The sequence below is a fragment of the Tauraco erythrolophus genome, chromosome 2 (assembly GCF_009769465.1).
Source record: "Tauraco erythrolophus isolate bTauEry1 chromosome 2, bTauEry1.pri, whole genome shotgun sequence".
NCBI lineage: Eukaryota > Metazoa > Chordata > Aves > Musophagiformes > Musophagidae > Tauraco > Tauraco erythrolophus.
The window spans coordinates 14,754,235-14,778,844 of NC_141466.1; the positions used below are offsets into that span (position 1 = coordinate 14,754,235).

The 24,610-nt window shown below is 41.7% G+C and overlaps 1 protein-coding gene across 1 annotated transcript in view; it reads left to right on the forward strand.

Annotated features, from left to right (window-relative positions):
* The window catches only part of MAN1A1 (mannosidase alpha class 1A member 1), a 167,491-nt gene that overhangs the window by 1,318 nt on the left and 141,563 nt on the right, over positions 1–24,610 (forward strand). The window lies entirely within an intron of this gene.

Sequence of the window (24,610 nt, forward strand, 5' to 3'; positions counted from 1 at the left end):
CGTGTTTTGACAAATTCCTTCAACTGTCTTGTTCGTTCGTGCTGCTTGGTTGGTTCAAGTACCGCTTTAAAGTCCTTCCTTCCAGAAATTCTCCAAACTGTGTATAGGTAAGACTGTCGTGAGCACAGCTTGACAGGGTCCTCTGGCAGAAGAAGAATTTCCTCGATAATGTAGTTCAACTTCCCGTCGTTACTGGCTGGTTTATTTATCGAACTGACAATTTCAGCAGCCTGCAGAGATTAGGGTTTATGAATTAATTAGTAGTATATGTTTCCTGTTCTGTGGCGATGGAAATGAGATAGGAGTGAGACTGTAACTACTGAGTATTTCTATGTTTGAGAAACATCGTTAGCCTTGTTTGGACTGATTTATTTTTATGGCACGTTTGTACGGAGCGGTCTGAAAAGTGAGCCCAGACATCGCACAGAGCACCAGGTAATGAGCTCTCGCAAATCTCAAGTTGTGGTCTTGTGCCCTGGAGTCCTCGCATCGGTTTAACTATTTTAGCAAATTGTGCGGCAGTCCTAAGCAGTAAATACTAATGCAAAGGTATTTTCAGGGGAGAAACTCTCAAGAGTGCATGGTATAGACCGCATCTTGGTGTGCAGAGACTACGTTCTCTTCTGTTTCAGTCACACAGCCTCCCTGAGGCTTACGGAACAATTACAAATACCAGCAAACTCTTTTCCCAGTTATCTTGAATGGCCGTGTAGAAGTATTTAGAAGTAATGAGACTCCAGACCTGATGTACGTGATTCTGTAGTATAGAAGACTGCAACAAGTAAATAAACAGAGGGAAGAAAATAAAACTTAGACTGCTTTTGCTGGTCCCACTCTGTGCAAGCTACTCCAAGTTATCTTTTATTATATATGGATACACGTGTGTATGTGTGCATGTATTTGTGTGCTTGGGCATATATGTATGTGGACATACGTACCCCCATTATCTCTTCAATTTTTCATCTTCTCTTTCCATTCCCTCACTCTTCTTTCTCTTCCACTTCTACACAGGAACCATGAACAGCACAGTAACTCCCCAAACCAGATTTTTGGCCGTCTAAGCATAGGAGATGACAGAGAGGCTGCACTCAGTTTCCAGATCTTTATTTTTCTTTCATTTTTCAGTATAATTCCTCAATACTTTCTTTTCCTCCTGGTTCAGGGTTCAGTATATGACTGTAACATGTTGTTTACTTAATTGCTCTTGCATTTTTGCAGTATTTTGACTGGTTTTATTTTTCTCTTTTTAAAGAATGCTTCCTTTTTTTTTTTTTTTTCCCTCCCCTCACTGACCTTAAAACAGTGTTTCCTATTCTGTGTTAACTTGCTTCACATTGTTTCATGTGTGGGCCTTTATGTTGCTTTTCTCTCTGTCTTTGCAAGCTCTTTATCAACTTTTTTTATGTTGATACTTTATTGTCAAGCTGGAATTCTGATTTGCAGTCTTTTTAGAAATAGTTTTAAATTGTAACTTTTTAAAGTGTGGATTTTTGTACTGCACTGTCCATGCACAGAAACTGGAATTACTGCTTAAAGCTCCTCTCCTTGTGCCTGGTGATTGCATGCTGGAGCTGCAAACATAAAGAGTCTTTCTGCTTTCGTACCCTTTTTGAATCTGCATTGTATGATGTACATTGTGTACCTAGAACTCAAAATTTGAAGCTATTCCTGTGGATATCTCTGACAGAAGGAAGTGGGCTACTTTAAAGGAAAAGAATGCCAAGAAATAAGGTTGTTCTTCCCTGCATTTCTGTCCTGGAAGAGCTCTGTATCATCAACATGCTGATATAAAGCTGAGGGGGAAGAGAGCGTAGACATGTTTTGTTCACTTACTGTTTTAAATTTCAAGTTGAAATAAGTGTTGAGAAGTCTGGCCATTTCTAATAGGGTTTACAATAAGAAAACAATAAAATGCCATGACTTTATAGCATTTCTTAACAAAGTTTTGTTATAGAAATTTTAACCATTTTTTTCTACGGCGTACTTTTTTTTGTATTTAAAAAAAAAAAAGGTGAAACTTAAAAAAACGCAGGAATATAGATTCTTGAACTTTATTTAGTCTCAAAACCAGCACAGTATGACAAATAACTAGAAAAATAAGTTGCTAGAAGCTTATTGAGCAAGTAAAAGACTTGTGGAAACACAGAGAAGTGGGGATGGTGTTGCTGTCACTGCCTTCCATTTCACCAGAACGATATGGTTGCTCTCCAAGTCTGTGTGTGGTGACCGTCCAGCTGTGTTCCACCCACAGGGCCTGCCTGCACGCAGGTGTACCCGTAGGAGTAAGGGATGTGGGCCAAAGAGTAGAGATACTACTGAGTGCTGCAGTGTTCCTCTCTTTCTCTTATGATGAGTTACAGGCAAACTCAAAAGAAACAGGGTCTATCAGTACTGCCGGCAGTGGGGTTTGCCCAGTGCTTCCTGCTGTAAAACCGCTGACAGTTGCTTGTGGCTGCTGAATTTTTTTACTGGCTGACCTCACACGTTGCTTGCTCTGAGCGTCTTCCTCATGCCGGATGCTTCCAAGAAAGCTTGAGCAAAGAGGCACGGTTGCTTTTGAGCATACCAGTGTGTTTGTAATTTTTCAGAACTTGAGTTCTTCGGGCAGTTCCACTGATGCTCTGGTGTCTCCATGACTTGGGGCAAAGCCTGGGTACCTGGTACACCTCACTCTGGTCTCTGTTTTGGTGTCCTGATAGGAACCCCAGACTGTGAATGAGGAAGTTGTGATTTGTATTGCTGCTCTTCCAGTGATTCGTTTGAGAGATGGCCCCTCTTTTGAGCAAGTACCTCCTGTGATATCTGTTCTCCATCTGTAAAAAAGGGAGAGTGGAAGGCAGTGATGACTCTGTTCCACTCGAGCTGGAAGTCTTCCGTTTCTGCTCTTGTCACTGTTGATTGTAGCTGGACATCATTATTTCTGATGTCCAGAGATGACTCGCAGGTGCATCGGCAGTTTGGAAAAGGTGGCAGCTTAATATGAACAAAAGACGTGACTAGAAGAGGATGGTACTAGTGGGACAGACTATGGAGGCAGGAGATGCACTGTTTCAATTAGAGAAATCTGACTTTGAATCTTTTCCAAGTCTCATTCCTCTCTCTCCCGCCCAAAAAAAAGTGATTGAATTATTTAGGTGCTAAGAAAACAGCAAAAACTGAACTCTTTTTATTTCAGAGGAACGGAATAGAAAACGATGAATGAGCTAGCTGAGGTACTAGAAGCAATATAATCACATTAGTGCAGTGGTCTGCCCAGGCTAATTAATCCTGCTGAACAGCAAGCTATTGGTGTTGGTGGAGCACCATACTAATGCAGCTGTGCTGCTCTTGTACAAGGTAGCTAGCTTGGAAACTGCACGCATTATTGTTCGGAGCTGTTTGGACTTGTTTTCGGGATAAAAGCCTCCTTGGTAAACTGGAATCGATGTCCAAAGAACATGATCATGCGGTGCTCCAAATCCTTGCAGAGCTCTCAAGTGTTGCAGTCATCTAGTAGAAGTCCTGGAGAGGAGAATTTTATTCATTGATTCTACAGTCAGTCCTGAGCACTAGTCCTTTGAGCTGGATGGAGCAATGGTCATAAGTCAGCAAAACAGGCTGCAGCTGAAGATTACTTCATGCTGGCTTCTATAAAGAACAAATTGAGGTTGCATTGGCACTGTGAATTCTAGAGCTTCCTAAGTCCTCAGCATTCGTTTTGTTTGTTTGATTGTTTCCTATGTCTTTTATTCGGTTTTCTCAGTAATGTTGCAGGAAAGTTCAGAAGTATCTGGAGGAAAGAAAGCTTGTGAGCATGGAAATAAAGCACTAATCAGAGATCTAACACGTACTTGACATAGCAGCACTTGGGCTTAATCAGAACCCTCCAATAACAAAGAGGAGTGATGGCAAAATTACAGGAGGTGGCTGACTGCTGAAGAGGGGTGGTTGGCCCCTTGTGCCTTCCTGCATGTGTCCATTGCTTGTTTTCCTACTGCCTGGTATCCCGGTGCTGCTGCTTCGGAGGGTCCAGTGACAAGTTGGGGGGAGATTTATTTCCTTTTCGTGATTTTTATGAGACAAAGTGAGCTCACTAATAGTTGTTGCTGTCAAAAGAGGGGGGAAAGTCTCTTCTTACCACTTTTGACTGCCTTCTCCCACCATCTACTTTGAGTTAATTCCACTGTAGCCCTCCGTAAGCTGCTTCAGCTCACTAGACCAGCAGAAAACTGCCAGAGCAAAAAAAGTTGGATAGTTTTCCCTGAGTTGGTGAGTTGAAGGCCTTGGTAGAAGCATTGACTTGGTGCTAGTTTTGGCCGTGATGAGGGAACAGTTCTATGCAGATGAATGAGGTTTGAAGTCTCTTTCAGTAGCCTTGTTTTAGGAGCTGGTATCTGATCTTCTGGCCTAGCTTCTCCATTAAAATTGAATCTCCACAATGTGCTGTTTGCAGAGCAAAGGTTCAATCTACTGTAATAAGCTTCTGTAGCAGGCTGAAGTGCTGTGTTTCAGGAGACTGTTACCTCCCAACCCCTCTTCTCAGAACAGAGAAGGGGAAAAGAAACACAGTGGCAGAAATTACTGAAACGCCAGCTCCTGCAGACCAACATTCAGAGTGCTTTTACTGGGAGGAAGGCCCACTTCATAGGAGGAAGATGGAAAGAGTTAAAATGCAACTGTGGAAGTATTGAGTAGTTTGGATTTCAAACAGAAAAAGGCATCTTCGCTGATGGTTTCCTTAAGAACAAGATACAATGAAAGGACAGGAATTGACATGTAATGAATGAGTAAGCAATGTGGTGATTCCTGGCAACGTGCTGATGATGCAATGCATTTCAAAAGAAGTTTTCTTAAAGTACTTTGTGACCTTAATGGTGACATCTCGTAGCAGTCATGCAGTTTGTCAAAGGAGTTTAAAAACTAATCTTGGCTTTTTCTTTTTCCTCAAAGTTTTATTTACCTACCTATAATGTTCAGTATTCTTGTATCACTAGTTCTTTTTGAGCGTTTTGCAGTCGTTTCTTTCCTGGTAAATACTGTTGGGTTTTGAGGGTTTTTTGGTTGTTTTTTTTTTTTTTTTTTGGGGGGGGGGGGGGGAAGGTAATGATTTTATAAAAGACTGTAAGGAGGAGAATTAAATGCCTAAATACAAGGAATCAAATATGGAAGATAGGTAGGTGCCTTATACCCCTAATTTAAGAGCATCCTTACAAAGCTCACAGACATTCTCCCTAGGTTTGTTGGGAGATTCTTCACTCTGGTGAAGTGGCAGCTGGAGGTGGAAGGGGTTATCTTATGGCATGTAAAATGCCACAAAACATTAAGTTATATTGCTTGCTTGAGGATAATGGCACTACAAAATGCAGATAATCATAGAATAGTTTGGGTTGGAAGGGACCTTTGAAGGTCATCTAGTCCAGCGCCCAGAGAAGCTTCATCTGTGTTACTAAGAGTGTGATTCAGTGACTCTGTTAAGCAACCGCTTGTTTCTGTTGCTTGCCAGACCCTATGCAGACCTGCTAGCGGGACAGAAAGCTACCCCTGCTTTTGTTGGGTTTGTGGCCTTGTGGGATAGGGAGCCAAAATAGCTTAGTGGAGGTCTGAGGACTGTGGAAGCAGTGGATCCCCACTAAGCCAGTGCATTTGAAAGGAGAGCAAAGTGGAGGACAATGGGATCGAGGCATCTTTTTGTCCTCAAGACATGAAATCGGGTATGCCTTTGCCAAATTAATGTTCTTTCTGCAGGGAGCCCTTAAGGTCTTTTTAGGGGAGGACATTGTTTCAGGTGAGTTGCTTCAGCTGCCGGTTTCTGAGAACCTGGCAGCCTCTTCTTAGCCAAATGACTTGAAGTTTCTGCCATGCAGGCAAATGCCTCTCTGATTTGAACATCGGTCATGAGATGGAGGGACGTCTCAGTGCGTGGCTGTGTGCGTATTTGACCAGAATAGGGTGTGATGCTGTTGCTAGTTCATGTTTTTTCAGCCTTACACCTGTTTTCTCTGAGCTAAGAAGAATTTTTAGTTTTCTTCCGTTCAGACTTGGTCTACATTCTCAATAGGTAAATTTACCAAAACTAACTGAATGTCTTATGTAACTAGATCCTCAGAATTGTGGTGAAAATGAAAAGGCTTTAAATGTTCGGTGGAAAACATCTGGCTTTCAGAAAAAAATCAAGCACATGATTAATTCTTTAACTGAAAACCCACGTGTGCACTTTATGTAAAGGCAAAACTTAAATTCCAGAAACACACAGGACTCCTTTCCTGAAAGCTAAATAAGGTGATGTAAAGACATGAGGTAAAGCTTAAAATGAAATGTCTCCTGCATTTTGGCAAAAGTTATAGTCTCATGGTGATGATTTTGTCTTGAATGATAGTGTAGCAGCCTATGACAGCCATTCAATATAAAGAAATAGATTAAATCATAATGTTGGTGAATACAGTTGCTTAACGCTGTAGTTCTATGGGCAAACTGAAGGAGAAAAATTCTGCCTGTTTGTTAAAATCTGCCATTAAGGCCAAAAAGTGTCGTATCTCACTCTAGGGGAGAATAAGAATGGTAGACAGCCAGGCTTTGATAGCTTCTTTGAACATTAATGAAAGCACAGGACTATGAAAAGGAAATCATGGAGGGACAGGACACAATGCTTCCTGTGGAAGGTAATTAGTCCTTTACAGAGCACTTGTATGACTGCTGGATGGACGCACCTTGTCTTAAAGCTATCTGAAACATGCTGCTGTAAGAGTTGTTCAGTGTGTTAACTTTCTATTTCGTTGTTTTGGTTTGGTTTTTGTTTTTGTTTTTCTAGCTTGGGGAGCCAGCATAGGTGTAAATTTCTGTGGTTTTCTGCTTAAATAGAGTATCTTAACAAGTAGCTCCTTTATTTGCAAATAATAAATTTGCCTTCCTAACTTGTTTGGCAAAACAAGAGTCTAATACTTCAGGAAAGTAGCTTTGAATCAGTGTTTGCTGCTGTCTAACGGTGCAGCACTTCTGGCAATAAACTGCCACCTGAGATGGTGCAGAGATGATGAAACACTCTGCTTGTGTGCTTTTTGGTAACAAACTCAACTATTCAGATGCATCTCTGTGTAACGTACGCTTTAGACATTCAGTTTTGAAAGGTTTTGTGGACTAAGTTATTTCTAGAACTGTCATTTTACCAATGAAGAAAATAATTGTTTAGGTGGGCCTATGAATTTAGTATCTGGTACATTGCCCATATTGCTCAATATACTGGTTCCTTCCTTAGTGTGAAAATCTCCTTTATCCACAAAATTTGTATACGGATTTTTTTAATTTTTTTTTAAGCATGCAATTTTTAAGAATGTGTGCATGCTTGTAAGAAGTATCTCTGTTTTTCTGTTTTCTGTGACTTTTTATAATCGAGTCTGCAAGTATGTCATGAAAACATAGTTGGTGAGTAATAAAGCGCATGCTTGCCTGAACCAGATTAGATGAAATCTCTTACAGAACTGTGGTTAAGTCCCTGTTGTATCGGCAGTCTTGCCTGTGGAGTCCAGAAGACTTTACCTACCCATTGTGAGAAAGCAGTTTGATTTCTCCAGGGTTGAGAGGGGTCTAGTGACTTGCTCAAGATCGCTCAGCGTGATGGTAAGGAGCAGAGCTTGAGCACCTGGCTCTGATTTGTTTTTTCCCGGCTAAAGCAGGGGCTGTTGCTGTGTGGTGGGCGAGGGCTGTCTTCGATTCTACCCACGCTGCACGTCTCTAGCCTGGGCACGTCAGCTCACTAGGGTCAGTTTAAACCCAGGTTTTGGAGTCTGACTCACAGCTGCGCATGGACAGCTGTGGTTTGTCACTGAACTGCTGCTGGTCACACTGTGTGTTACAGGGGGAGGCTGAACCTGAGACTCTCTGGTTCTGTTTAGGTCACTGGCTGTAAGCTTTTTAAGCAATACTTGAAATCAAATGCTCTGGTCCAACACTGTTTTGAAGAAAGGCAAGTAGGGTAGAAAACCTCCCAGTTTGCCTTTCTTGCATCTTGAAATCTTCAGGTTGAACTCTGTTGCAGCCAAGAAACGCTTGTACGAAATAATGCGACAACTTGCTATATCTCTGCGGTTTAGCTGATTGGATTTTATAGCTGGTGTTTATGAAGATACAGGTATTGCTCATTCTGATGCCTCTAATTTTAAAAGCTTTTCAAACAGATTGCATGAGCGCATAAACTGCTGTTACATTCTTATAACTGTTAAAGTTAAACATTCATAGCCCTTGTGGGAACACTGAGATATGCAGTCTCTTATGCAAAGGTAACTACAAGTGTAAAATCTACTTTCATTTATCCTCCCACTCCCTCTTGGAAACTGTACGTACCTTGGCTTTTAAATTGTCTTAGGGAGAAAGCAAGTGAATGGAAGTCTGGCTTCTAAGAAGCTTAGGCCTTTTTTTTGAAAATGCAAATCTCTAATAAAGTAAGAAAAGACACGAAGATCAGAAGGGGCAGTAGGCAATATTGAGCAGAGGACCAAAATGATGCTGTGTGATGGAGGAGCTGATGACTACGGAAAGTCCGGCTGTTACAAGTCTTCCTGACCGCATCTCGAAAATTATTTCAGAAGAATCAACTTTTTTCTCTGATGCTGGGCAGAAACAGAAGTTGCAATTTTAATGTAAAAACATGCAGCTTTGCACTTCTCGTGTGATGACATATGTTGCCGGCACTTAGGTTAGAGGCAGTACTGTGTATTGTTTATATGAACAAAGTAGAAAGGAAAGAACATTTGATACTTTTTTCCAGAATTTTACATCATCTGACTTGTGTAGGGGTGATCTTATTGCTTGGCAACATAAACTCTCTTTTTCAATTATTTATTCAAAGTCAGTATGTGCTTTTAAAACATTGCAGTAAAGTTGCATTAGATCAGCGTGGCTTGTTTCTTTAATTAGTATTCAGACCACTGTGAGACTATTTTCTTAAAGTATCTGCATATTTTTCTTTTGCCTAGTCCACTGCATAATAAACATCTCTGTGCCTTTTGAAATTTCTTTTGTTCAGGGATTGCTTTCTTCCAAGGAAACAGGAAGTAGCTCATGTGAAAGAATGAAAGCAAAATGTTTTTTAGTTTGGTAAAGTGTAGTGCTTAAGGAGATAGTAATTTTACTATTCAGTGATACACACATGCAGATGCAGACCCAGTCTTTAACTCCACTGTCAGTTTTCTCACTGCCTTTGAGCACTGACATCTGTTGGTGCACTGAATAGTGATACTGATGATAAAGCTTTGCCCATACTGCTGTCTGTAGGGAAATGTGCTGCTTGTTACTGTGGTTATAGTTCTCCACCCATCTGTGATTTTGAGAATTGCACTTCAAATTTTGTGTTGGACCTAGACAGTAATAATATATTCTTTAAACCAAAGCTTAAAGGAGAGAAATAGATGTTAATCATTTGCGGTGATGGATTTCCGTATGCCCCTCTTCCCCCTCTTCCCTCATGCAACAGAAAACCTAATTACCATTTAGAGAGTAGAAGAGTTATACATATTACATATTTTAAAAGTCTTAATACTTCAAAGCTGCATGCTGCTTGCTTTGTTCTGCTGAGATCGTCTGAAGAATCACCATGGGAAAAACTATGCTATGTAAAGACAAACTGCAAGTTGACTGATATTTTTATGTCTTGTTCTGTAAAGCTCTAGAGCAGGCATGGTGCTGAACCTGAACTGACTCTTCATAGAAATGTGTGATCTTGTCAAGGGCTGAAGTGACATCACAGATCAAGAAGGGCATTTCAAAAAATGATCTTTCTGAAGAAAAGACCATAAGAGTCATGCAGTTTCTTTAAAAAAATCACTGTATTCATATATCAGGACAGAGATGTATTTGTATCTCTCTGCATATATATGTTTTACATAAGAGCCAAACATACTGTACAGTTGGTAAATGATAAATTCTGTTGTCTGGAACTGAAGATGTAGTTTTTTGGGGACAAACTCTGATCTGAATAAACACCTTGAAAAAGTAAATGGCATAACATTGTTTTTTTCTTCCCAAGTAGTCATCTAAATTGAAAAGATAATATACATATGCTGCAAGCAAAACATTAGGATGGAGCGAAAAAGTCCTTGCATCTCAATAATCAGTTTTGCTTAAGTTATTTTTTTTATTCTGTAAATCTGAACCTTGCAGAAAGTGGATACTCTGTGAGAAAGTTTTCAGACTTCATGGAAACAGTTTTCTTATGCAGCCTGATCATCTGAAAGCATTATGGAGACATAGTTGGTCTGTATTTGTGCCCACTGTAGTCCTGTTTGTTCTTTGTCCCAACCTTCTGCTTACCATATGATTTTGTTGTTGAGAAGCAGAGAGATTCACACTTACCACTGGACCTCTGGAGTTCTGTTCTCCTGCTTAGAGCCATGCTAATTTCAAAATTAAATCAGATTGCTCAGTCTTGTGCGCACAAGCGTGGAAAATCTCTGTAGGGGGGGAGATTCTGTGGCCCCTCTGGACAAATATATTCCATTGTCTGAAGACCCTTATTGTAGGTTTTGGTTGTGGTTTAGGCTGATCCGGCAACTAAACTCCACACAGCTGCTCTCTCACTCCTTCTCCAGTAAAGTGGAGAGGAGAAAAAATGTAATAAAGAGACTGAGGGTCGAGACAAGAACAGAGGGAGCACTCACCAACCATGGTCCCGGGCAAAACAGACTCGGATAGGAAATCATAGAATCATAGAATGGTTAGGGTTGGAAGGGACCTTAAAGATCATCTAGTTCCAACCCCCCTGCTGTGGGCAGAGAAACCCTCCACTACGCCAGGTTGCTCAAAGCCTCATCCAACCTGGCCTTGAACACTTCCAGGGATGGGGCAGCCACAACTTCTGTGGGCAACCTGTTCCACTGCCTCACCACCCTCGATGTAAAAAATTTCTTCCTCATATCTGATTGAAATCTCCCCTCTTTCAATTTGAATCCATTGCCCCTTGTCCTATCACTACACGCCCTTGTAAAAAGTCCCTCTCCAGCTTTCCTGTAGGCCCCCTTTAGGTACTGGAAAGCTGCTATAAGATCACCCCGGAGCCTTCTCTTCTCCAGGCTGAACAGCCCCAACTCTCTCAGCCTGACTTCATAGCAGAGGTGTTCCAGCCCTTGGATCATCTTCGTGGCCCTCCTCTGGACCCGCTCCAGCAGCTCCATGCCCTTCTTGTGTTGGGGACTCCAGAGCTGAACGCAGTATTCCAGGTGGGGTCTCACAAGAGCTGAGTAGAGGGGCAGAATCACTTCCCTCAACTTGCTGGCCACGCTCCTTTTGATACAGCCCAGGATACGATTTGCTTTCTGGGCTGCCAGCGCACATTGTCGGCTCCTGTTGAGCTTCTCATCCACCAGCACTCCCAAGTCCTTTTCCTCAGGGCTGCTCTCAATCCCAGCCTGTACTTGTGCTTGGGATTGCCCTGAATAAAGCAGTTCATTTTATTAACAGTTACTTTGAAAAGATAGAGATAAAGAAAGCCAGTTAATTGAGAGGATCAAAAGAAAACAAGGCCAGATCTTAAAAACAACACCCCCCCACCCCTTTTCCTTTTCTTCTCGGCTCTACCTCCTCCCCCAGCGGTGCAGGGGGACAGGGAATGGGGGAGTGCAGGTCAGTTCATCCCATGTTGTTACTGATATTCCTTTCTCAAAGGAGGAGGAGTCCTTAAACCCTTTTTTTCCCCTTGCTCCAGTGGATCCCCTACTCTCGAGGAAAATCCACGAACTTCTCCAGCGTGAGTCCTACCTGCAGGATGCAATCCCTCCCCGTTGGATTGCTCCGGTGTGGGCTTTACCACAGTCTCGGATTCTTAGGGAGTTATTGCCACTCGCTCCAGGTGTGGGTCATCACACAGACTCTAAATGCGTCTCTCCCTTGTCATGCTCCCATGCTTCACGATCGTCCTCAGGCCCAGGCATCTCTTCTCCAATGTGGCTTCTCCATGGGCTGTTAGTGGGTCTCTGCTCCACTGAGACTGTCCTGGCTGCAGGGTTCCGCCTGCCGTCTCGCCACTGGTTGCAGGGGAAACTCAGTTCCGGCACATCTTATCCCGTTCTATCTTCACCGGCCTGGTGTCTGTGTAGCCATTTCTCTCAGATCTCAGTCCTCTCTGGGTGAACTCGGCCCGGTGGGCACCGTGGGAGCGGGGCTCTCCCCGAGTTCCCCAAGCGGGTCTGCCGTGGCCATCCTCAGCGGGTGGCGCCGGCCCAGCACGGGCCACCACCCAGCTGGGAGCCGGGGAGCAGGGGCAGCGCCCCCCTCCCCTCTCCTCACTCCTGGGCAAAGCACCTTTTCCTGTTCCTTTGTTCCGACTTAAACAGGGCAATTCACAGAGGCGCTGATTGGCTCAAACCCCAAGGGGGATGGGAGTCCGATCTGGTGGCCAGAACCGGGAGATCATAGGCAGCAAATCCCCTCTCCTGCCACTAGAACCACCCCACACACATCAAACCATCACAGTTTTTTAAGTTATTATTGTACCTAGTTGAAATTTCTTTTGCTGCAACTTGTGACCACTGCCTTTTCTCCTTTCATTGTGCACCACTGAGAAGAGCTTGGCTACCTTTTCCCTGTGGGCACCAACTAAGTCATTAAGAAGCCTTCTGTTCTGTAGTCCAAACAAACGCATCTATCTCTTCTTTTATGTCGTGTGTTCTCCATTTTTTATTTTAAAAATCTTTTAATTGGTACAACGGAGCTGAAAACCAAGAACAGGTCTCCCATTTGAGGCATGAGGTATGTCACATAGAAAGTGTTAATTTCTTCCCATCACTAGCAAGCATTTTGGCTATTGCAGTCCACTGTACAGTTAGCCTTCGTCACTGCAAGAATGCCTGACATACTTGTGTTCAACAGGTTGTTCACCAGGACCCCCAGGACATTTGCTGCAAAGTTGTTCTCTAGCCTGTAAGTTCCTATCATGTGGAACTGTGGCGTGGTATTATTCCACATTAGGTATAAGATTTTTGCAATTGCTTTTTTTTGGGGCTTGTCAGCTCAGTTTTCCAGCCTGTTGAGGTCCTTCAAGTGGGAGCCCTGCTCTCCACCTTCTTGATTGCTGGAGTTTGGTGTTACCTATGAAGTCAGTGAGGGTGCTCTGTTGTTCAGATTAACCTCGGAGATATGTCACTCATAGCTAGCTGCTAGTTAGACTTTGACCTATTTACTGCTTTCTTGAGCTTGTCAGTCCAACCACTTTTTTCATCAACTTTTTTGACCAGCCATCTAGTCCATAGTGATAAGTGGGACTGCGTCAAAAAGCGTACTAAAGGCAAGGTAAATGATGTCTGCAGCTCTGTCCTCATCCACAGATCCAGTGGCTTCATCATAATAAGTAACTGGGTTGGTTGAGCACATTTTGCCTTTGGGAAATTATGCTTGCTGTTCGCAAAGGTCTTTCTGCCCTTCGTGTTCCTGGAAATAGATTCAAGGAGGATTTGCTCCATTTTTTTCCCAGGGTTTGGAATAAGGCTGACCGACCCGTAGTTTCCCTGAATCTTCCTTCTTGCTTTTTTCCTCACTTACCAGGGAACTATGGCCACTATGGTCACTATGGCCTTTCAACGGTGATCTAGAGAGGCTTTGCAGTAACATCAGCCAACTCCCTCAGCACTGTCAGAAACATCTCATCTGGTCTCATGGACTTGTGTATGTCCATTTTGCTGAAGTACTCCATCCCTAGGTTGATCTTCATTTACCACTAAGCCCTGTGAGTATGCCTGGCCACTAAAGACCAAGGCAAAAAAGACAGAGTGCTTGTGCCTTTTCATGTCTTTGCCACTGTTTTTCTCAACCTATTGAGCTGCAGGTCCCTGTTGTGTTTGGTCCTTCTTTTGTTGCTGATGTACCTGTACAGGCTCCTCCCGTCCCGTGGCAGTTTTCAGCTGACCTTTGACTTCCATGCTGCCATGGGGCAGCCCCTGCCTGCTCCTCCTCTGGAAGCTTCCCTGGGGGCTTGGGCTCAGCTGAGTACTCCCCACGCAGCCACCCCGATCTCTTACTATGGGCTGTTCTCATACTTGAAGACTGACAAGGTCACCTGGGCACCTTTGCCCTAGGAGAACTCTTCCATGGAATCTTGATTTGTTCCCCTGAAGTCCTGGGTCTTTATTACTTGCCTTCCTAAGTTCCTTCAGGATCTTAAACTCTCTTGTCTAGCATTTAAATAGGCTTGGGATGTAGACATTTCTCATTCATGCATTAATTGTTTTGAAGCACAGTTTTCTTACGGGAGGTGGAGAAGGGCAACTGCATGTTAGCTCAGCGAGTATTTTGAAATTTAAAAAAAATGAGGAAATGTTTACTGGACAAACAGGTATGGTTAACATAAGGAATTACCATTTGAATTTTTGAAATATAAGATATTGATGGAAAACTAAACTCTTAGTTGCACCTTTTATCACTTTTGTGAGTGTAAATGGGTTACTAGCATACTGACGTGAGGTGGGAGACACACCATTGAAGAATTGTGTGCTGTTCTGAAGCATCTTTCTTCTGCATACCTCTGATCAAAATATCAATCTTCTGACGTATAAACATTGCAAATATAAAACTAAGGACGTGAAAGCTAATATCATGTCAGTTCAAAGTTGATAAGCTCAGAGTTTGTATTGTAACTGACATGGATACCATTGGATTAGATTTAAAACACAGTTCTGTTTGATTTCTTTCTTAAGAGTCTAATTTCCATCTGTTTTGTGTGACTTACTGCATGGTTTACAGCAGGCACTGTAAATGTTTTTACAGTAGGGTTGTACTATTGCACTGCACAACCAATTCAGGAGAGTCCAACTCATCAGCATTTGATTTTCTGTCACTTTTGACATCACAAAGAGCTCTGGCTTTACAGAAGCTTGGTTCTGAAAATGAAGTCTTTCTTTATACTGCCTCATGCTCAGTGCCCGAACTTGCTAGTCACTTCTAAAAGGGTAGGTTTCCAGCATTATAGCGATACAGGAGCATCCCTTCACTTTGACATGCCTATTCTGATTTTGTGATGTGAGAAGCAAAGCTCTCCCTAGCTATAGCAGGGGCTATATAACCTTCCTTTTGCCCCAACTTTATGATCCTTTGTTATGGGAACAGTGATCACCCATAGTTTTTATTTGGCACTTAAAGCAAAAGTGTGAAAAGGTAGCTGTAAAACCTACATGAGTACTTTTGATGGAAACAAGTTTAAGGAAAGGATCTCTGAGTTTTGGGAAGGAGTCAAGCTTGTTTTAACTTTCATTAGACTTTTTTTCCCTTAAATTTTCTACTAAGTCTGTGTATGGAGGTTTCATTTCATCAAGAAAGTAAGTTATTTTGAATCTTATTTAGCAATCTAAATTGTCACCAGCAGCTGCATCTCTACTTTTATATTTTTGACCTGTGATTTGAAGGAAAAATCCAGCATTTCATTTTCTGATGTAAAGCAGGTCCTGTGGTCTAAGCTATTGAAGCTCACACCACTTGAGTCTCTTGCATGTGAAAAGAAACTTTAGATGAATGCTCTTCTGACCTGTATGTGCTGAGCATTGACAAAATATTTTCTTTTGTTAGCTGTAGTCTTGATCATGAGAACCTAGGAGGACACAACTATTACAAAGTTATTTTAAACACAGAATAGTGTACTGCAAGATGTGACGTGTTCATTTCAGGGTGACTTTACAGGAGCCGCCTGGTGTGCTAATTGCCCATTTCTGTGTTCTGTGATGAGGTGATTTTGTGGAGTTTTTTCTTCCCTTCTGTTTGAACACAATATTTTTGTGGTGCCTATTTTATTTTTTATTTGCCATGAGGAGTCTTATCCACTTCGGATTCGTGCCACTGTTTGAAAAGAGTGTATGTTTTATTTTCTGAGGAAGGAACAAGGCCAGCAGCTACTGCCAAAGACAAGAAAACAGCTTTGAAAGTCCTCTGTGCTTGTGTGAACACTGCAGTGCAAATAAATGGGGACATGATCTACTACCTCAATGTCAAACACACCTAGTGTCTGTTTTACCAGCCCTGCCTTATGTCCATGTGGAGAAACATTTCCCTGAGAACTTTGTGGCTGGTTTTACTGCAGTTTCACCAATAATGATTCTCTTGTACTTGGTAACTTCATGTTGCTGTTAGTCTTGTGTTAGGTGGGGAACTTCTGCAGGATGTAAAATGAGTGGTGAATGTGCTATAATCAAACAAAAATAATTTATTCATAATTTCTTTTGGATATTCCTGCTGTGTTTTAATATCCAGTTTCAAATATGCTTTTTATAGGAAACATCCTGGGTGGCATTGTATGTGCCGTAATCAAATCAACTGGGAATTTGTTATGTGTAATTTTTCTACCACCAACTTGTTGCCTCCCCAAAACCCCCCTCAAATTTCAACTTCTGTCTTTTCCTTAAAATAGTTAAGGACTTGACTGAATTCTCCAAAGATGTTATAGAGAAGGAGGAGAGAAACAGAGTGAAAGTATGTGAAGGAAAACTTGCTCATCTTTCATTTGAAAACTAATAATTGGGAACACCACAAATGTGCCACGTTTTACCAGAGAAACTAGCATATAAAAGAGTGTTTGGAGTGAAGTGGAGGAAGTTTTGTTTATGTATGTATATGTATATATAAATATGTGTGTGTGTTAATGAAGAGACCACAGAAGAAGCTCATACCTTAATGTGCGGAATTATTGCCAAAGAAGTAGAGCCACACTGTAATTTTTAAGATCTTTTAAATATGGTAAAGATAGAGTTGTAGCACGTTTTTCTGTCTGTATTTGCTCTTACTGTAATTAGCATGAATGTTTCACAGCCGTTATGGTTTGTGTATGAGACTGAAACCTGGGAAAGGCCCTCGTTTTGGCTGGTGAGTAGGGAGGAGGTGTTTGGCAGCTTGAATGTTGAAAGGTAGTTCTTGAAACTTACAGTTGTATATGAAGATGTACTAATGACTTTGTTTAATGAAATCTGATTGAATGTTTTATCATTCATATATTTTACCTTTTGCCCTTTGGACTGCTGGGGAGAAATAATATTTTTGATCTTCAGAAGTGCTACTACTAATTAAATGTAGACCTCTGGATAAGAACAATATTTGCTTGCAAGTCACAACATGTTTAAAAATAAATTTTATTAACTATTTTATAGCTTACTGAAAATTCTACTCAGCAGTACTAGATCAGATTTTTATACAAGGAATTTGAGAACAATTCATTTTTACAATTAATCCATCTGGTTGACTCCTCTCACTTTGGGACATCACTCGTTTCGTTTGTGCTCTCCATCTTTTGTGATATAGTTAGTGTTATGGAAGTAGCTATGACCTCAGTAATATCTCCAGATGAATTTAGAAATATTTTTGTGGTTTTTTTCTAGCAGAATTTTCATTTCTTTTAGCATCTATCCCTAAACCTACTTGATTCTATTTCCGCAGACAAATACTGAAAATACGTATTGTGAGAAAAAAGCAAGTATTTTTTACTTCTTTTACACCTTTTAAGATCTATACAGTCAACCACTTTCCCAAAATCAGCACCAGCCCATGTTCCTTTCGTTCTCCCTCGGGCTTTGGCAGTACACTTAAAAATCTAACCAGCCATGGCCCTGCCAGATCAGAGCTGGAGGCAAATTCACCAGTAACCCCGTGTGTTTTTGGCACACATCTTGCCACTGAAAAATGCTCTTCCCTGAAGGCAGAGTGCATGTGCTGATGTTGATCGTAGAAGAGATGTATGTGCACTTGGTGCCAAGCCTTTTGGACTTGCAGGGGCCAATTGTTTCTGGAAATGAATGGGGATTGTGGAATATTTGTTCTTTTTCTTGAAACTTTGGTCATGCGATGAACATGCATTCCTTTATTTGCTTTATAACGTGGACGAAAGCCAAGCCAACTAAAACTATAGTTCACTTTGATCTGTACAAACCATACCTTGCATGAACAAATTGATTACAGTAGTTTGCTCTCAAGAAGAATATTAGTGTGCACATATGGGATCACCTGCAGATCCCTCCAGCTGGGGCAAGGGATGAAACTCTCCCACTGTCTGCCTTTTAAGGATACTCATGACATAATGGCATGAAACTGGCTTTTTGCAATGCTTTCTTAAAGCATTCTAATATCCCTTCTTCAGTGTTGAGAATGGAAATGGATAAGAATTCGGGCACTGCAGTGGATGAGTGCTTCCTTTCTTTATGGCTGTATCTGTCAGTTTCAAACAAGGCAAATGCTGCTCCACAGAGACTGCTGTTCCCGAGAAAGAAAGCAGTAAGCAATTTCTCTTAAAATCAATGAAAAAACCACCAGACTGCAAATATTAAACAAGCTTTTCAGGGCATGTATTTTGGAGGACTGTAATATTTGAATTTGAGTTTATTTAATACTGTCAGGAAACTTTGAATGCAGATGTACTTATGATGTTTTGCCTCTCTCACAGACTCTTTTTTTTTCCATTCTGCTTGACACCCCCTTGGGTTTAGTCTGCAGGCTGATTACAGCACTAGCTTGCACCAGACAGCATTATTGACTTTTAGAAGCAGGTATGTACATTTGATGCTGACTTTAAAGCTTCCTCAAAAAATGTAAAATAGTTGCTCAGTATTTAAACTTGATAGTTTTTTGCTGTGGCTTCTGATTATCACCTATTAACAAATAGCAGTATCATCGTTTATAAGGTAGTGTCCTGGTTTTGACTGAGACAGCGTTTTTCTTTTTAGCAGCTAGAAGAGCCCTGCATTTTGGATTTAGCCTGGGATTCATTATGAGAAGAATGTTGATAGCGCCCTGATGTTTATAGTTGGTACTGAGGCCCCAAGGACTTTTCAGCTTGTTGTGTTCTTGCCAGTGTGCAGGAGCACAACGGGCTGGGGGGGAGCATGGCTAGGACAGAGGATCCACAACTCCCCTTAGGATTTGAACTTAGATTTAGGATTGAGGGACAATAGAGTATTCCATATCATGCAGCGTCATGTCCAGTATATAGAAGAGAGTTGACTGGGAAGAAGCACACTCATCTGGGGGCTTGTTCTCTTGGACTCTGGGAGTGCTGTCTCTTTCTCTCACTACTTTTTCAGGCCTCTCGCTTTTCTGGGATTGTAGTGTCGGGACTTGTCTGTTTTGGAATCCTTTACCAGGATGGGACAGGCATTGGTCACTAGGTGATGAGCAATTACACTGTGTATCACTTGTTTGTATATATTATTATCATTATACATCTATAGATTCATATATTATTATTATCATTATTTCATTTAATTTTATAATTATTATTACATTTTATTTTTATTATTATTATTCATAGAATCATAGAATCATAGAATGGCATAGACTGGAAGGGACCTTAGAGATCATCTAATCCAACCTCCCTGTCATGAGCAGGGACGCCTCTCAACTAGACCAGGCTACTCAAGGCTCCATCCAACCTGGCCTTGAACACGTCCAGGGAGGGGGCATCCACAACTTCTCTGGGCAATTTATTCCAAAGTTTTACCACCCTCGTACTGAAGAATTTCTTCCTAAAATCTAATCTAAATCTGTTCTCCTTCAACTTAAACCCATTTCCCCTTGTCCTATCAGTGGACACTCTTGTAAAAAGTCCCTCCCCAGCCTTCCTGTAGGTTCCCTTCAGGTATTAGAAGGCAGCTATTAGGTCCTCCCGAAGTCTTCTCTTTTCAAGGCTGAACAATGCCAGCTCCCACAACCTGTCCTCCTAGCAGAGGTGCTCCAGCCCTTGGATCATCTTTGTGGCCCTCCTCTGAACACGCTCCAACAAATCTATGTCTCTCTTATGATGGGGACACCAGAACTGGACGCAGTATTCGAAGTGGGGTCTCACAAGAGCAGAGTAAAGGGGGAGAATCACCTCGCTTGACCTGCTGACTACGCTTCTCTTGATACATCCCAGGATGCATTAGGCCTTCTGGGCTGCATGGCTCATGTTGAGCTTCTCATCTATAAACACCCCCAAATCCTTCTCTTCAGGGCTACTCTCAACCCACTCTGTGCCCAGTTTGTATTTGTGCCTAGGATTGGCCCGACCCAGGTGAAGGACCTTGCATTTTGACTTGTTGAAGCTCATGCAGTTTGCACTGGCCCATTTCTCAAGCCTATCAAGGTCCCTCTGTATGACATCTCTTCCCTCAAGTGAATCTACGGCACCACACAGCTTGGTGTCATCGGCAAACTTACTGAGGGTGCGCTCAATGTCGTCATCCATGTTGCTGATAAAGATGTTGAACAGCACTGGACCCAGAACAGACCCCTGAGGGACACCGCTTGACACTGGTCTCCATGTAGACATCGCATCATTGACCACAACTCTTTGAGTGCAACCATTCAGCCAGTTCTTTATCCACTGAGTGGTCCATCTGTCAAATCCATGTCTCTCCATTTTAGAGACAAGGATGTCATGTGGGATAGTGTCAAACGCCTTGCGCAAGTCCAGGAAAATGACATCCGTTCATTAATTATTAAATTGTTCAACCCACGAGTCTCCTTCCCTTTTCCCCTTTAATTCTTTTCCCTATTTCCTGGGAGTGGGGGAGACTGAGCGAGTGGCTGCGTGGTGTTTAGTTGCTGGCTGGGCTAAACCAGCGTGGAGTCAGCTAGAGAAATTGAAAGTCTGAGCTGCTGCATATTTTAATTTCACTGATGCATTTGTGGGACCAACAACAGGCCAACCCTCTGGCGTTCAGTTATTGACCAGAGGCCCTGGTACGAGACCAGCTCCAGTAGCACCATGTGCCGGAGCAAAGTCACCTCTCCTGTACCGCACAGCCCAAGAGCTTTCCTGCCGTGTCTTGCTGCTCTGGGACGGGACATGAAAAGCCCCAGCCTTCAGGACTCCAGCTGCGGACTCTGCCTGGTGTGACGCTCCTGGAGGGGTCTGCTTTGCTTTAGCTGGAGCAATGGTTAGTGGCCTGTTTCAGAGCCAGTGACAGACGAACACACTGCCTGGTAGCTTTCATCAAAGATGCTGTGCTAGTACGTGCAAAAGAAGTAGCTGATTCAAAGCTGATTTCTCCTCAAAGAAATGATGGCCTTAAAAGAATACAGGCTATTAATGGGTACAAGTAGAATACAAGGAAATGAGCCTCTTCTGTTCAGCAGGGTAAGGCAGTGATAGAGCTGGCTTGTTTGTTTTTATGACTGACAGATAGGACAATAAGATTTCCCCTTCAGCATCCACATCAGCACTTCAGTGCCTTCCTTATCTAGAGCAGGTAAACTTTTAACTCTCAGTTAACCAAGCTAAAAGTTTGTAAATAGGCTTAATCTGGCCTGGTTGTAACTACATGTGAATCTTTTTGGGGACTAACCATCACTGTTAAGAGCTGTTACTGTGGCAGCAGTAGTACACTAGCATAGGGCACAGCGTTGAGTTTCCAGATATAGAGTTATGTTGTTTTAGATAAAAAACATACCTTCCCATCCTTAGGTATGCTGCTCGGTCATAACTTAATGAAAAGTTTCCACCTTTAGTCATAGGCTTAGCTTTTACTTAACGGATCTCACAGAACTGATGTTTGTTTTTTGTTGTTTTTTTTTTTAATGATGCTTTAGACCACTAGCTTTTTATTTAAGTGACAAGCTAATTCTATCAAGTCTGAATCTCCTGGCCACGCAGAATCCTGTATTTTGACTGCTCTTTTCAAAGTGAATTTACTTGTTAGAACAAGTTCCACTTCCTTCTTAGAGAGTAGCACCTTATTTATGTGGAGGAGTCAAATTTTAATTTTGACACACATTTCTTTGTACTAGCCCTCAGCTCATATTTCAAATACATACAGGTTTGCTATTTCAGGAAACACTTATCAGATAAGTGTATGAAAAAGATACAAGTGAAAGTCAGTGGACTCTTGAACTCCTACTGTCTGTCCACAGGGGCCTGTAGGTTGCTGGGGTTCTAAATTAATACCATACTTTTTAAAGAAAAATACTTCCTTTTACTTATCCAAAATGGGGTATATATACATATGCCCAGCAATACTGCATTGCTAAAAATTAAGAGCAATGAGGTATTTTAAGATACTCTGAAGTAGCTCCTAACAACATGCTCCAAGTCAAGAAAGAATTGTTAAAATAAATGTGGATATGCCAGAACAGAGGTCTCCAGATTGCCTTTGTAAGCCTTGACAGTCAAACAAAGAGAGTCCTGAAATATTCCATGTGCTTGGCAGACCTAAATCACTGGCTGCAGAGGGTGATGGGGCTTGCTTTTTATGATTGACAGGAAACAACTAGGTATACATTGTGTTCTACTGTAAACAAGTGATGCCAGGATCTTCCAAAGTGTCCTGGTTTTAAAACAAAGAAACGAGCAAAAAAATAACTAATACGGATCCAAGTCATGATGTGCAGTGAGCTCTCTATGTGTGATAAATCATGTCCTGTGCGTGTGGAAAATATAATCCAGCATTTTGTGAAAGTGGGCAGACAAGGCAGACTTACGGGTGTATCAGGAGGTTTTTTTGTGATGGATTTTCTTTTCAAGTGGTCATTACAGGATGGAAACCTTGGAATGAGAATGACATAGCTTTTCTCTGTTAGTCTCAAGCACAGCAGCAGGGGAGCATTTGGAAGAAAGGAAATGTCTCTCAAATTCTTTGATGTCAGAGTGAAACATTTCACATTTTTGTAAAAAAGTAGTATTATTCTAACAACTATTTCTTCCCCTTTCATTCTTGTGAAAGGATAAGTTGTAAGAATGAAACATTGCAGTTTTGAGAAGACTGTAAGAAGCTGTCTAAATAGCTTATATGTTTGACTTCTGTGCTCAAACAGGGAGCTTTGTATAGTTCTGGAGAAATGTAATATCCTTAGAAGGACTGAAACCTCTGTGTCCGAACTGTCATCTCTAAGACATGTTAGTTTAACGTGCTAAATGTTATATTTGAATCCTTAGAAGTTAAAATCTCTGGATTTCTGTAATTTGATTCTGAAATCAGTAAGTGTATGGAGGCATTGAGATCATAGGCAGGTAACCTGCACATCAGTGTAAGCGAAAGGGTGCTGCTCATGAACGTGGTGTAGACACTGGATGCTAAGAAAACACATGATAACACATGGCTATTTTATGTAAGGTTTTTATGGATGGATCTTATGAAGCGTTTCACAGAAGACCAGAACTGCTTCCCAATTTTAGAATGCAGGAGCTAAGGCAGATTTAAAACATTTCTGCTCCTTCTAATACACAAATAGTAGATAATTAGAAGGAGGCTAAATTACACATCTGTGACAGTCATTCTATTCTCCACTGAAGATCTTTACCAAAATACATAATAAAAGCATACTTTGTTTCAAAATTTCAAGATTAAATAGATTCAGTATTTTCCAGGAAAATAAGGTAATTGAGAGAAAGAGGTCATAATAAGACATCAATTTTTATTATGTATTTAGTGGTGTTATTTAAGCCCATTCTGAAAAATATTCCTGTTTGTCGAATATAGGGCACATGAAATGAAACTACTAGGTGACAAATCATAACAAACCTGTTCTTTAGATATTGTGTTGTAGAGCTGTAGAGCCCTTTCTGCAAGATGTTGTGAATATCAAAAATTTACACAAGTTGAGAAAACAGTTGAGTAATTTCACGAAAGAAAACTCTACTGAGGGTTATTAATCATACAGGCATCACATCTGACTCTGAAAGTCCCCAACTCTCAAGCTCTGAACACTCCTATTACTCACAGGAAGTATTTCTGTTTGCTTGTCCTATTCCTAAACTTTTGTTAGGGATAGGAAGCTGCAGTACATAAGCCTCTTAGACTCTCGTCTAGCAGTTATTTTTTATGTTGAAGATCTTCTGAGAACTGGAACAGTTGTTGCCTGGTTTGTACTGAGAGAAGTCTACTTTTGAGAGAGGAACAACTGAAAAAGGCCCTGAAGATGGATGCTGAAATTGTTTCAGAATGGCACAAACAGAATTTCTACCTGTCTTAAACAGAATTACATTAGTATTACCCAAATGCTCAGTTAATAAGCTATAAACATGGGGAAAGGTCTGTTCCATCCTGTACATTTTTAGGAGGTCAGGAGACCCCCCTTAGCTGTTTCCTCATCGGCAGGAGGAAGAGCACCCAGGTTCCCCCTCACCGCATAAGTTGAATGCAGATATGACCAGAGCATCAACAGATTTATTGTCCTGTTCCAAGACGCACTGATAATGTGCCCTAAAACACCTAGTTTCTTTCCCCTTGTATTCCCTTCTCCCATTCTTCCCTTTCCAAGTTCTTTCCATTTACCATCCCTGTTGCTTCCCAGTTAAACATCTCAGCCCTGTTTCCCTTTCCCCACTGGCCTCACTTCTGCTGACTGGTAAATTCCGTTAAGCTGGCAGTCTCCTTCTGTTCTCTCTAGTGCCTGCCTGCCCTTTCTCGTGTTGCTGTCTTGTCAGTGGTGCCACAACACAAGGGTGAGCCGTCTGCATATACGCTACTCCTCCGCTGTTACCTGCAGCATTTTGCACTTGGTGGTGGTGTTATCTTGTTAGAGGCACCACAAGCCTGGGCGTGCCATTCGCACGCCACCCTGGCATACAGAAAGTCTTGTAGTCTGCAATTCTTTGTGTCTGTGCACTGGTAAAGATCACAGAATACTATAGTTTACATATACCTCCATGTTTATATAACTATAGATGTGGCTGGGGATTTCCTAAAGTCTTTATATTGGGATA